The sequence below is a fragment of the Poecile atricapillus genome, chromosome 1 (assembly GCF_030490865.1).
Source record: "Poecile atricapillus isolate bPoeAtr1 chromosome 1, bPoeAtr1.hap1, whole genome shotgun sequence".
NCBI lineage: Eukaryota > Metazoa > Chordata > Aves > Passeriformes > Paridae > Poecile > Poecile atricapillus.
This window is the reverse complement of record NC_081249.1, coordinates 113,140,201-113,147,625: the sequence shown is the minus strand read 5'-3', so window position 1 is coordinate 113,147,625 and position 7,425 is coordinate 113,140,201.

Genomic DNA, 7,425 nt, shown 5'->3' with positions numbered 1-7,425 from the left:
CCATGTGTGGTTTGTGTATTTATTTCTTTTTCTGAATGCCTGTGTAAGTTCACCAAATTGGTTTCATTTTCAATCTCACCTATAATGTTAAGCCTTTAATTCTTACCTTGACAAAAGCTTTGCCTATCTGTCATCAGAACCATATTATTTCCACAAGGTTTTGATTACTTCCATAAATAATTGCATATTCTAATAGCTGCCCTGCTGCCAGAGCAATTTGGAGGGCTCCAAGCTCAGATCACCAGGACTTCACAGAGTACTGAGGTTGTTCCAGCTCTCAGGGATTTACAGGACTGGGAGTTTCAAAAGGTTTGTGCCCACAGGAAAAATGCTGTTCTTATCACTGAAACTTGCCATGAATCTCCTGAAAAAGTGTGAGTTGAGTGTGTTATGTTGACTTGCTTAAATATTGAGTGCAATTTCATCTTTTTAAACTATTGCACACCAAAAGAAAGTGGAATAACTGATAACCACCTTGTTCATATTTAAGATGAGATTGAACAGGAGCCTAGTGGCTTCTTAATGCATCCATCCATCTATGGGGCCAAAAAAAAATCCATCCTGTAGATCAAGGGTGTAGCAGATGTGCTCAGTCTTTTGCCTTCAAGGATTGTTCTTGGAATTCTTGGAGTGTTTTTATCTCAAATTGAACAGCTCAGTTTTTCAGTGAAATAATTAATTACTCAGATAATCTGTTAAGTTTGCTGTAGAGAGGTCTACAAGCAGGGTGTCTGCAGAAATGTGAATGTTCAAGCTGCTCATAATGCTTATGAGTGATATTCAAAAATTGGCATTGTTTCCACAAAAAGACATCTTTGTGCATTATCAAGGCAGGAAAAATTACAAACAGGAAATTCAAATACAAGCAGATAAAGTATATTTCCCTTCTCCCAGGCTGTTTTATTTGTTTCCTTTAAAGTAACTAGAATTTTAAAAACTAAGTGAAATTTTGGGTTGGTGACAAGCTTGGCACAGTTCATTTTAAAATCTAATTTAAACAAAGAATTGGCTGATTAAGACTCTTAGGCTGTTTGTGTTTTGAAGGCAACTAAAACATCATTATCCCAGTGTGATAAGATAAAGTAACGGATTTGTGTAGGAAAATGTTCCTTGTTCCATTCTGGAATTACTTTTAAAAAAATACATTGCAAGTTTATGCTTGTCTGAAGAAGTTTTAGGAAAATTATATATTATCTGTTGAAATGGAAAGAAGATTTTCTCCCCCCTCCTTTATGCAGACAAGGATGTTTGAGTTACACAGGTGCAACTCCCCTTTTTTTTTCCTTTCTCTTTTTTTTTTTTTTTTTCCAATGGCAGAGTTTGGCCCCTTACACCCTTCCAAACAATCCAACAGCAGCATTTCCTTCCTGGTTTGGAGGGCTGAATAAAGTTATATATTTCCCATTTCTTGACTGTTTTGGCGTTCCTCCCTGAAAGGGAGGAAGAGCCTTACAAGGTTTCCTTTGGCCCACACCCCAAAACATCTGCAGCAGCTGGGGGAAGCCAGGCCTGGCTGTGGGGGTGCCCACAGTGGGGCTGTGGGGTGGCCAGCAGCCCCCAGGGCCCTTCCTGGGGAGAGGAGATGCTGAGCTCCTGGGGGGCAGTGGCTGGATGACACCTTTTACACTGCTAAAATTAATAAGTCTTAAGGCACAGAAGCAATTACATGGAATTATAGCATGGTTTGGGTTGGAAGGGACCTTAAATTAAATCTGGTTCTGACCTGGCCACTAGGAGCTGAGTCTACACTCCCCTTGTGCCTTTGAAGGTTTTGTGAATTTATTCTGACTTCAGTCTTATTCAATTCTTTTTTTCTGGAAAAGTAATTTTTAAGTAGCCTGTTGAGCAAGCTAAAAGGCCACAAAACATTTTTCAGGCTTATGGGAACTTGAGAGAGGCCTGTTTTTTCAAAAAGCAAATAACTGCACTGCCGTGTTTGGGTTGTCTTTCACTGAAGGTTTGTGCTCGCTCTCTTTCACAGCTCTGCTGCCCAAGCTCCAGTGGTCCCAGCAATGTCCATGTGCATGCTGGTGAAAAGCAAGGCATTCTCTTCCAAACCCACAAGAAAGAGGATCACATTAATCAGCATTAGCTGGTATTTGCTGAGGGTGTGCACACAGACACTGGGAGCTGACTTGTGGAAGTTTGCTGAGCCATGAATGAATGAAGCTGAGTTGAGAACATCAGTCACACACACAGGGCACTGTTTGCCAGCTGCTCTGGAGCTCGTGGGATTAAGTCCATGAAGAGAAGGAAGCAGTCTGGGAAGCCCAAGACTCTCTCAGGGCTGACTGGGCTCCTTTGCTGAGCAGAGGGGTTTATGCCCTCTTGTTTTGCTTGTCTCTATTCCATGTCCTATAAAAGTGAGGATGATAAATGACAGGATTTTATTTCACTTGGAATGTCAGGGGATAAATGCTTTGAGGGCTGCAAATGCCTAATGACTATAAAGAATAAGAATAAGCTACTAAAACCAGGTACCTTAAAAGACTCTGTAAGCCTAACCAAGCCCCCTCCCTATCTATTCCTGTTTATCTGGCTTCCTGTGAAACTTCTCTTCAGGTAAGGGGGATTGTGTTGTCTAGCAGCTTGGCAGGAGCAGCATTCAGGCTCATCAGCAGGACAAGGATTTTAATTGAGAATGAAACCACTCGAGCTCATTAAGCTGGTCTTAATTCGTAGCTTAAAGGTAGCTAGTTTCCATCAAAAGCCAGAAATAAATATATTCACACAGTGTGACCTGGTGCCTGCCTTGGGTTTTGCTTTCCATCACAGAGCTTCTCGGGGGCTAATCACCCTCCCATGGGAGCAAAAAAGGAAAAGAAAAAAAGATGAAATTCCCACTGAAGAGCTTTTAGCAGAGCCCTGGGTCTGGGGAAAGATTCTTCTTTCCTTCCAAAAGAAAAGACAAAGCTCTGATGTCCCAGAGCCCTTCAGCTTGGGCCAAGACATGTGAACAGCTTCAGTGAAAGGAAAATATTCAGGTCTCCTCCTTGCTCTCCTTGTTCTGTTGTTATGGTGCTGTTTTCAAAATATCTTTATTTCTCCTCAGCAGCCTTAGGGAACTAATAAGAAAAAGTATCTGTTACTACTCTGAGAGCAACTTGGGCTCTTCTTCTAAGTGTTCATGGAGAAAATCTTTCTATCCAGTTGGCATCTTATCTAAATTAAAGCAGAGGACACTGAGGTGAGCACTGTGACTGCCAAGTGATTCACTGAGAATACTCTGCTCTATGGCCCAGGTTTTATTGGCAGCTTCTTTTTTCCTTTAACATCCTCACTTTCTTGCAAAGAGGCAGGATAGACGTATTTTTCCAGTTGGTGCTAAAAGTTCTTTTACAGAAAGCCAGCAGCAATGTTTCTTCTTACATTCCCTTCACCCCCACCTCTCTTTCCCCTCACTATTCTCTGCCCCTGAGGATCATCTCTGGGCCAGAAAAATGTGTGATTGCAAAGCAGGTAAAAGACACCCTGAAGAGGTAAAATAAGGATGCAGCTGAAGGATAGGTTTGATAAAGCTAAGGCAATTATAAATAGATTTTCTGGAAATTTTTAAAGGAAATAATTTTGTGTATAGTTACAGGTCACAGTAAATTCAGGAAAGATAGCTATACATTTTCAGATCTGAGCATTCAAAGTGTCTGATATTTTTTATTCATCTGATTATGGATATAATCATGCTTCAAACCTGAGAAATAAGGACAAAGCCTGTACAGATGTATACCTACATAACCTGAATATTAATATTAATATGTATATTTATTATTAGAAGTTGCTATTCTGAAGGTAATTGTTGCCAATACTGCTTTTAGAAAACTTAATGTTTGTTCATTCTGCCTCTACAAAATAAAATCTGAGTGGAAGAAACACGCTTCACTGGTTTTTGTGGTGTTCACACAGTTCTTTCCAACCTGGTCCATGCTGATAGTTTCAAACATTTCTCAGCACACTGCATTTTCAACCTGTTACAGTTCTGGTTTGTGCAGTTAGGTGAACAATTTTGTAATTTGATGTTCATCTCAAGCTTCCACCCCCCCAAAAAGAAAAAACCCTAACCCTGCCCCCCCCCCCAATGACTGTTGATTTATATTAAATAATAATCTAAAAGAGTTTAAGGAGACTGGATTTAGAATTGCCTAGATTTTGAAGCCATGTAGGGGAAAGGCAGGAGGCAGAGAATTGAAAACAGACTTAGACCTACAGTCAGGGAAACTGCAGCCAAATATTATGATGACATCTCTGTCCTTCAGTCAGCATGTGTTAAATTAAGAACAACGGTTGATAACGTCCTTCAGAAAGGACATCTCCTCATTCCCTGAAGCTATGAGATATCTGACACCACCAGTGATGAATTCCTGGGGCCACAGGAGAGCAGACTGCCCTTGAATCCCCTCTTCTCCAGTGTCCTTAGGAATGGGCTCCCCACCCGTGTCATTATCAAGGTGAGCCTGAGGACACCCCTTGCTTTTCTTTAAGAGTTTAAATGGCCAAAGGAACATACAGCAATTCCCCAGCTCCAGATGTGGATCTGTATTTGACAGAGCAGAATGCAGACGAGTAGGGCTGTGCCTAGAATGGCATAGCTTCACCCATTTATCAAGAAAAGCTATTTGATCAAATAAAAATCCCAGCAGATCCTGACAACCACCTGGTGGTGTGTGTGCCGCAGCCAAAACTATCAACACATCAAGTGAAAGAGCTGAACCCTGCAGAGAATGAGGAGCTGTCTGCTCTTATCCCATTTTGAAAGGTTTGCTTCTCACTGCTAAACAGCAGAATTCCAGAATTCATGCTATAATTACAGCTGCACTGGCTCTGCCTGCCTGCTTTCCTGGTTTTGGCATCCATGGACATCTTCCATGCAAAGCAGAGATACATTCCCACAGTCTTGGTGTGACTGGAGGAGTCTGTGAAGGCTTTTGGGTTTAGAGGAAGGTGCAAGCTACCTTTTTTCAACTATTTCTGCCTCAGTTTAAGGCTAAGAGTCCTTTACAGACCTCATGTATCTGGGGTGCCACTCATGCCCAAAATATTGAATGATTCTGTTTAGTGACAGCTTCTGGAAATGCTGAGCCTCACCCAAAATTCTTTGCTGTAAGAAGTAAGTGAAAATGTAGGTTATATAAGTTAATTTTTTGAGTATTTTCAGTTAATTGTTTAAGTATTTCCAGTAATTAGCAAGCTGTGTTAAACAACTGAATTTTAAGTCAAAATTTTAGACTGCATAAAGTTCCAGCTCCGGTTCTTTGTGTGTTTCGTGCTGTGGCTTGGTTACATTGTTTTGTTTGAAAGGGCTTATCTGCCTGAAAGTGGTTTCACTGCAGCTTATTATTTCAAATGTAATTTTTCCTTCAAGTTTTCCCTGTGGCAGCTTTAACTCCCTTCAGCAGAGATGTGCAAAGCCTCCCCTTCATTCAGTGTATGAAAATATATATTCAGTATATCTATTTCATGTCCAAGACTAATTCCAAATGTGATTTTATTTTTAAGTGAGCACTTACAACCCTCTTTATTTGACTGAATTCATGATTTTTCAGGAGAGTGTTACGAATATATATCAAAAACTATTATCTGAAATGCATTCCTTCAAAGACATAAAACAGGAGCAAGTCCCATCTTTGTTTAAAAACATCAGATTTGACTATTAGAGTGGTTTAAAATGAAAATTCTTTTGGTTTCAAGCAGTTTCCTCTAATATATAATGAACCCAGAGTAACTCATTGAGTGCTTGCAGAAGTCTGGGCTGAGGCCCAGGCATCCAAGTCCTTTCAGATAATCAACCTGTCTTCTCTCACTCTCCAACATCAGGTCCGCAGGGCCATGATGTAATACGGAGATTTTGGGGGAGAAGTCCTCTGGAAATGAAAGCAGCAGTTACTTCTGCTGAGTCTGGAGTCTCTGGGCTCTCTATTCCCTCTCTCTGCTGGAGCCTCTAGGCAGTCAAGTCTCCTCTTTGTGTTCTCCCATCTTTTCATGGGGAAAATGGGGAAGGGGAAGATGGGGTGGAGCAGCAGAGACAGAGCTCACCTCAGAGTGTGCCTTCCATGGCTGAGCATGAGATTTTTATCTTGGGCTATGAACCCTGCCAGCACTCAAGGCCTCTGGTGTCTGACCCAGTTTGTTTCGAGGATTTCACATCTGACACTTCCAACACCAAGGCAAACCCATCCCTCTGAGTTTTGGCTTTTCCTCCAGAGGAGTGTAGTGAAGCAGCCCACATGATCCTCAGTTTCCCCGGACTCACAAAGGTGGTGGGGTGCATGGAAGGGAGATCTGACACTGGATTCATCCAGAGGCAAAAATAAATCATTAAAAATTTTAAATGATTGCACTTACAGTGAAGCAAGAGAAAATAGAAAAGACAAACTCAATCAGGGATCTTTATTTGCAAACCAAACCACAATGAGATCTAAATGACTGTTTGGGACTGATGTGTCAGGACTTTGGAGGTTAGTATAGAGCCCTTGCTCTCAGTCATTGTTACGGTGTAGATCATGGGAGCTTGCTGTCACCCACAACACCCAGGTGTGTGGTCAGGCAGTGCTTTGACCCCAGGGGAAAATGCAGTCTCAACACTCCAGAGATTTATTTCTTCAATTTATGAAACGGTGTTGCAGGAGACAGTTCTGCAAAAACAAATCTTTGTGATTTTTGTCTCAAGCACCTATAAAAATTCTCCAATATCCAGGAAGTCTAAGATGTAACATTCCAGGGAATATTTCCACAGAATGGTAGAAATATATTTGTGGAAGAGGGAAAGAAATCTATTTCTCGAGAAATGAAAACTCAAGATGTTTTTCCTTCACCTGTGGATCGCAAAGGGTAGTGGAGGTTGTTCACGTGGCTCTGTGCAAAGGCTGAAATATGTGCTGTGAAATAAAGAAAACGAGATGCTAAAAGGAAATATAGAACATTTCGTGTGCTATGAAATAATGAAAATGTCCTGAGCAGTACAGTGAGCCAGACCAATGATCCTGGCATGGTGGCTTAGGGGCAAAGTGTGGGAAGCTGCCACTGGTTTAGCTGAGGTTTGCAGACAAAGGTAAGAATGGTGATGCCCACAGGGTGTAATTTGCCACTATTGCTGCTGGGAACACTGGGCTGTTCTCTGTTGCTCCTGCTGATTATGACATTTCAGAATAAGTTGAATAAAATTCCGGAAAATGCTCTGTCAGGAACACTTCTGACCAGGAATGGGGAAAAACATTAAGCAGTAGAAATCGCAGCCAAATACTCCCATCTCATTTTATTTGATCATTTTAATGATTTACCATTTCCTTGACTGACTTCTATGACAACTTTGTCTTGGGTGTTAAAGTGGTCTTTAATCTATTTTTTAAAATTATTTTTGCCTGTGGCACTATTCCCCTTTCAGATGGGTTCTGAGCAGGGGTGGCTTTTCCTGGTGCTCACTTTGTCAGACCA